Raw genomic sequence first — 7,766 nt, 5'->3', positions numbered from 1 at the left:
TGCAAATATCTGGCCTGGGGAATTGCCCAGGAAGGAACTGGCTTGATCAGGCCAACTACACACAATGCCCAGAGGAGGATCCGCTGGACACCACCAGGCCAGGCCACAAACCCCAGTGGCCAGTCAGAACTTACCACGTGCGCCCGTCCGCCCGCCAAGAATGCCTGGCTCCTCCGCTTGGTTTTGGGCTGCCTCCCCTGCTTGGGCCTCCGAGGACTGACCCGGGGAATCTGCTCCCAGGGAGGAGGGGAGGGAGGACGCGGGCACAAGGAGGCTTCTCTGCCTCCAGGCCGGGTCGTGACATTTCATAACACTCTGTTTTCCTCACCCTCTGATCCAATTCTGGGCTGCGGGACACAGCCTCCCAGCAGCAAGACCTGCCCCTTGGCGCCCAGATGATCCTGTTCCAGCCCGGGCTCCAGCCTCTGTTTGGCATGGTTTTTCTAAGTAAATAATTGGGAAATAAATGTGATTTCTCTGGTTTGTTAGATGCCCACATGTCTGTTGCAGCAGCTGCTTTTGTTTGTAAAATGCAAACCAATATTCAACTCAGAGGCATGTGATCGCCTTGGGGTCACTTAAGCTTTCTGAGGCCAAGTGCCCCGGTGCCCCCCGGTAAATGCCCCAGTCAGAGGTCCCTCAGCCCCACTCCCACCATGGGCAAGAGTTGGTTAGTGGGCAATTGAGAAGAGGTGTACGGGGGCGGGAGGGGGCTGGAAGGGAAGCCACTGACATAGTGGCTGTCACCTGGGGTGGGAGTGTGGGGGACAGATTCGGGGAGGGATGCAGGATGAGCAGAGCCAACATGTGCCTTGGGGGTTAGGATGGATTACACCTTCACCAGGTCCCAAGCCTGCGGGCACCAGTCCCCTCACTTCCAGAGAACGGGGCGTCCTGGGGGAGAAGCCGGTGCCGACTCAGCGCTTTGCTCACCTGGGTCCTTTATGTGAAGGACTGGGCTCCGGGGGCTGCAGAGGTCAGAATGGACTGTCCCTTTCCTGTGCGGAGGCCTCCTCCTCTCACACACGCCTTGTCATTCATGTGGGAACCAGAGGAAGGCAGGTCCAACGCCACTTCCCGATTCTTCGACACCAGCTGGGTGTCCGGCAATCCCACTCTGACACCAACTGCCCCAAGGATCAGTGCCCACCCCACAGGTTAGGGACTCAGCCTAGAAAGCTGTCCCCACAGCTGAGGCCACCTGCATGGAGTGCCCAGGGCATCCACGCTCCGCTGGCTGAGCTCCCACGCCCTCCTCGGCTGCCCCACCTCCCAGCACCCAAACCCATCCTCCGTGAGCCTCATCCCCCAATCGTTTTCATCTGCAAGTCAATCCTTGGCAACTGATGATCAGAGGCCTCCAGAAGGTCAGAGGCCGGGGGTCACAAGGGGGGTTCCCTGCCTGGAGGCCTCCAGGAGACCCCTCTTTAGCACAGAAGATGTTCCAGGGGCTTGAGGAGCTCAGTGCCAGGACCTGGGACAAAGACCAGACATGCTGATGACACCACAGCCATGTCCCTCGGCTTACTCAGAGCCATCACTCCTGTCAGCAATGCGTTGTCGTTCTCAGTGTGCAAGCCTCACACACCTTTTGTCCAGTCGATCCTTCAGTGTTTAATATTTTTGATGGCGGGTCCTCCCAGGACACACTGTCTGTGATGCACCCAATGGTCGGACCTTTATTAACATAGCTGGGCGGTATTCGAGCTGCGGAGCTGTGTTTGGGCAGGTGTTTGCGAACGTCACACCAGCCTTGGACGTGATGAGAGAGGCCCCCAGGTTCCACGCTGGAAGTTGGGAGGACAGCCTGGGCCCTGCCCAGAGTGTGTCTGGCCCTCGGGCTTCTGGCGTCCGAGGCGAGGCTGCATGGGGTTCTTAGAAAGGGCAGGAGGAGCACTCCGTGCTGACAGTCCAGAATTATGGGGGAGGGAAGGAGGAAGGGAGCCAGGAAAGCACACATCATCCCAGCCCCCGGGTCTCCCATCAGCCCTCCCCAAGCAGAGGGCATGTGGAGTGCTGATGCCTGAGAGGCAGTCTGCGGGGGAAGGAGAGGGACTGGGATCACCCCCAAGGGTGACAGAGGTGATAGCTAAAGCGGCCAGGCCACTGCGTTTCCCACACTCTCACTGCCTGCTCATCTGCTTGACTGTGTCCAGGGACCTGCCCGTGTCGGCCAAAGCCATCCTCTACGGGCTCCTGCAGGTGGAAGTTGAGAATCAGACATGGTCCCCAGGGGCCCAGCCCGGAGTGCAGCACAGAATGTCCTCTGGCCACACGTGCGGGTGCGCGGGCCAGTAAAAACGCCTGGCCCCTTCAGCAAGCCCTTTGGGAGTCCTGGCCTCTGGTCCCTCCCGCCCTCCCCCAACCCCAAGTCAGCAACTCCTTGAATCTGTCCAAGCCCTTACTCATGCTGGACGCCATCGTATTAGGTGAATATATAAGCCCTTCAGACACTGAGCTCCTTGCTTCTGAGGAGCCATCTGCTGGACACTTGTTGTAGGGGAAGCAGGAATAAAATTGCCGCTGCCACCAGTCCAGCTACCCAGGGCAGCGGCAGCCCCAGTCCTCTCCGGCTGGGGTTCTGGGATGGCCAGGTCCTCGTGTGGCTGCACCCCTGTCGGGCCCAGGAAGGAGCCCACACTTAAGTCCAGGTGGGTGCTCCCGGCTCACCGGCCACAGCGCTACAAGCAGTCCGGCCTCCGCTCGCCCAGAGCTGAGGAGCGGAAGTCGTCCGTGGCACTCAGCGACAGGGTTTCGCACGTACCTTCCTCCAAGCACAGAACCCTGGCCCTTGTCCAGTCAGCGGTTTGCATCGGCACAGACTCGTGCCCGTGTGTGTTATTCTCGGGTTAGAATCCAGAGCCACCTTCGCGCATTTTGCTGATCACGCGGCCCCTCTGTGGCCACTGGCAGCGCCTTCAGGCTGCGCACAGTGTCCTTTGAGAGCTCTTAACCTTTCTAGTTCATTAAATTTGGGAGCATTTCCAGGCTGTCTGGCCCCACAGGATGTTCCAGGCTCATCTTGTACCGCCCCTGCCCTGGTGGAGTGATGAGTCCACCACTTCCCCAAGAACCTGGAACTCCTTCAAAACCGAAAGACAAAGAGGAGATCAAAAGCGGAAGAGAAAATGCCAGAAGAACACGCTAGATGGAAAACCGATAGGGTAGTTAGAGCCAAGGGCACACCTCTCTCCTGAGGCGCTTCTAGGAGCCCACCAGGCCAGGGGTCCCTGCAGCTGCTGGGCTAGGTCAGGGAGACCTTGCACACCTGGGGGCCTGGGGCAGAGCCACACCGAGGCCTGTGGGGGAGGTTTTAGGCGCTGCAGCTGAAGGTGGGAGGAAGAGGTGGTCACATTTCTTAATCATAGACACCAGCGAGCCCAGCTGTGGACGGTTCTCAAGGTCTCCCTGTGAGGTGCAAGCTGGAGGGGCCGGGATAGGCCCTGGCTGCTAGCTCTGCGTTTTGTCTCCATGGCAACTGTTCTGCTGGTCCTGGACTGGTTAGAGTTTCCCTCCCTTTCTCTCCCTCCCTCCCCGCTCGCCTTGTTTCTTCAGTGCCTCCTTGGTTAACACCGTCCCTTCCCCATCTCACACACTTCACAACCTTTTATAGTCATAACTGGAACCAGGAGGTGCTGACTTGCGGGAAGTTGCAGTGCCTCTGAGGCTGTGGCTCCTGCTCAGCCCCCGAGGTGGTTTTGGGGGGTAATGGGTGAGACCAGCCATAGCAGGCACATCCTGGGGTGTCTGAGCCTGCTCGCTGGCCCCATCCTCACCACGTGCTTCAGATCCACTACTGGTTATTGCTCACAGCGGCGTCTGCCTTTCCTTCCATCCTCTCCTGCTCAACACCTGGCGCCTTTATGACTGGGGCCAATTCCTTTCACAAGGAATCACGTTTAACATTTACAAGCTCTTCAGACGATGATCCATTTGGTCCTCGTGTAAAACTTTGCAATAAGTATTGTCATTAGGTCTATTTTGCAGAGGACAGCCTGGAGCACAGAGAGGTCATTACAGTGGCCCAGGACACACAGCACATAAGGAAGTCAGTAAGGACCTGATCACTGGCTCCCTGTGGAGAATAGGACTTGTGCTTGTACCTGTTTTACAGCTAAGGAAACTGAAGCAGCCTCGGGCCTCACACCCAGAGTCTGTGGAGACACTAGCCCAGCATCCCTGAGGCTTGTCTCCTGAACCCTATTCTGAGAGATCACACACACACATTCTGGGAGGTCATCCCTCATGGGCATCACAGGCCTGGGGCTCAGCTATAATAGGAGCTCAATTTCCGAGGAGAATAGGGCTGAGCCAGGTGAAGCCTATTGGAAGGGGTGCTGGGCCGTGGGGACCTCTGAGCTAAGACTCGGAGGCAGGAGAGCACTTTGTATTTCCTGGAATATAAAGTTTGAGGCAGAAGGCAAAGAAGACCAACTCACAGTGGTGGCCTGTAGGATGATGATAGCTCTCATGTCTGAATCACCAGGACCTGCAGGTATGTCACGTCACTGCTAAAAAGGACTTTGCAGATGGGATTAAGTAGTGATGTGGAGATTGTCCTAGATCGTCCTGGTGGGCCCACTGTGAACACAGGGGCCCTTGTAAAATAGAGATAGGAGGGGGAGATGCAGAGAGAGGTTGGAAGGATTTGAGGACGAAGGATGGGGCCGTGAGCCAAGGAATGGAGGTGTCTCTCTGTGCTGGGAAAGGTGAGGCACAAGCTCTCTCGTGGGGCCTCCAGAAGGAACCAGCCCTGCAGCACTTTGACTAGAACCCATTGAGACCCAGGTCTGACCTCCAAACTCCAGAATTGAAAGATGATAAAGTAGTAATGTCTTAATCTGCTGGGTCTGTGGTCATTAGTTACAACAGCCACGGGACACGCACACATTCCCTATTGAGGCGCAGTCATCTCAGTCACCCCAGTTGATGAGAGGAGGCTGGGCCAGTCTAGAATTGGGAGCAGAGGACCTCCGAATGTGCTGACTCGGAAACCACAACCTGTGCTGCAGGGTGGCCCTGATGTGGACTGGATTTCAGCTGTGACCTTGAGTTGTACCCGGCACACACACACCCCTCCGTGCTCACTGGGCCACTGCTCAGGAGTTAGCAGGGGGTCCTGGAGCCCTGGGTGGCTCTTTCTGCTTAGAAACCAGGCACAGATTTCTGGACTGTTCCCTGGCGAACTTGCATTTATTTGGTTCTTTAGTTGTGTCTGTCTCCTCTAAATCTGAATTTTGAAAAGACCGTTGAACTTGATGAAAACCTAATGTGTGTGAGTGGTGTTTCTGCCCAGTGCTAAGGACGCCTGCATTCTTTCACCAGTTCAGTGCTACACAACTCTTCTGGATGTTAAGACAATAGTCAATTGTGTGTGTGTGTTTTAAAGGGACAAGGTTGTTCTTACTGTGATCACGATTTATGCTGGTGTTGGTTTTCAACCACCAGCCCTTGGCACAGAGCGTGACAAGGGGGAGGCACCGGACTGTTGGCTGCTCCTCCACAAAGCCCTGGTGCAGCCTTATCTATGCAGGCGCTTTGCCAGGGGCCGGTGAGCTGAGCGGGAGAGAAGAAGATATAAAAATGAATACACATTCCCAGAGGCCAGCAGCTTCACTAGGAACCCTGGAGGGCATGGAGACAGTTTATCCCAAAACAGTGGTTGCCATGGGAACAGGAAAGTTTGAGGTCAAATTGCCAACAGCCACCAGTTTGGCCGTTGAGAGCAAGATGTCAGGGGATCCATTCTATCGATTCTGTTCCTCATTAGAGAAGAGAAAGCTTGACTTTCTGAGAGATATTTAAGAGGACACTTTGAAATCCAATAAAAGCAAGGACTGGTGGGATCAGGAGGGCTGTTCCATCCCAAAGGCTAGCCATCCCAAGGCGCCGTTTGTCCTGGCCTGGCTGGGCCCTATTTCACAGCAGGGGGACGGAGGCCAAACTTTTATTGGTTAAACAGCACATGGGGGCCAAGTTTGCTAGGAGAAAAAACAATGGCCCAGGGCCGAAGAAGGCTTTCCAGAGCTGTTTTCCCCCTTTCCTCCAAGCAGCTGAAGGTCCTCAGGGCCGCTTTGCGGGAAGCCTGACGCAGGAGGGACCAGGGCCGACCCTGGAAGCGAGACCCCAGGGAGGCAGGAGAACAGGCCCTCTCAGTGCCAGGACCTCGGGCAGGGCTGAGAGGAGGCGTCTTAAGATCACTGGTGCCATCAGCCTCACCAGCATCAAAGGAGACGGTTTGATTGCAGGAGGGAAGAGTGCACAGGCTGCTTTGAGTTGGTGGCAGGAAGAGCTGAAAGCCAGGCTTGCCTCAAAAATGAGTCCCTGCCGCCTGGCCAGCTCCCCAAAGGGCCATACTGTGTCCTCACTCTAGGGGCAGGAATGACCTTGCCCAGGACTGTGGTGGTAGGGGCTCAATTTTAGAATGTGGGTTTTCTTCCTACTACATTTCCTCCAAGCTGGTTTCTAGAGACCTTCAGGTAAGTACCTAGCAAGTGGCATCACCAATGAGTTAGTTGATGCATGAATCCATCAGGACCCATGAGCCTGGCCAGTCATCTAAGTCTGGGGTGCTGTGCTGAACAGGGGAGACCCTAGTGGGGTCTCGGGGAAGGCTGAGCCAGGGGTGATGTCAAGGAAGGTGGATCCAGACACAGGCACCACAGCCAGAGGCCCATGGGGAGGACACCCTGAAAATGCAGGGGCCACCTGGGAGCAGACTTATTAGATTGAAATGTCAGGATAGGGATAGCCTACTGGTGGCTTTGAATGACAGATAAGAAGGAGGAACTCTGCCCAAGATGGGAGCTGGGAAGAGTTATGGAAGAGGACGATGCCATGAGGAAATCTGAAGGCAGAGCCCATTGAACTTCAAAGATTCTACACTGGCCAGCTCCAGGGCGGACACTGGCCTTCCTGGACTGACCATGGAGCACTGGAGCATGGCCAGGAGGATCTGACCCTGGGCCATCTAGTCACCGTGATACCACCATTACAATAGACAGACAGATCAATGGAACAGAACAGAGGTCCCAGAAACAGACCTACGCAGATATGGCCAATTGGTTTTAGACAGATGGCTGAGACCATTCAATGGGAAAGAATAATCTTTCAACAAGGACATTTGGACATTCATGTGCAACAAAACAAAACAAAACTAAACAAAGAAAGGTCCTCAAAACCCTCACCTCACACCACATACAAATATTAACTTGAAACAAATCATAAATCTAAAACTTCCAGAAGAAATGTAAGATAAAATCCTGGTGACCCTTAGTTTGGGAAAGTTCAATCAAACAAATTAAAACCATAGGAGATACCACCACAAACCCACTAGAATGACTAAAATTAAAAAGACTGGCCAGCCTAATGTTGGTGAGAATGTGGAGCCAAAGGAACTCTTATAGGCCACTGGCAGGATTGTAAAATAATAAAACCACCTTGGAAAATAGTTTGGCAGTTTCCTGAAATATTAAACATATGACCATATAACCCAGACATTCCATTTCTAAGTATGTCCACACAACGACTGCTACATGAACGTTTCTAACAGCTTTACTGTTTTTATTTCTTTTTTTTATAAAATTTAATTTATTGGGGTGACATTGGTTAATAAAATTATATAGGGTCAGGTGTATAATTCTATAATGCATCACCTGTATATTATATTGTGTGTTCACCACCCCAAGTCAAATCTTCCATCACCACTTATCCCCCCTTTACCCTCTCCTTCCTCCCCCAACCCCCACTTCCCTCTGATACTAACC

This window comes from Myotis davidii, unplaced genomic scaffold (assembly GCF_000327345.1).
Source record: "Myotis davidii unplaced genomic scaffold, ASM32734v1 scaffold444, whole genome shotgun sequence".
Lineage (NCBI taxonomy): Eukaryota > Metazoa > Chordata > Mammalia > Chiroptera > Vespertilionidae > Myotis > Myotis davidii.
The sequence above is the reverse complement of the archived record's forward strand: the minus strand, read 5'-3'. Positions refer to the sequence as shown.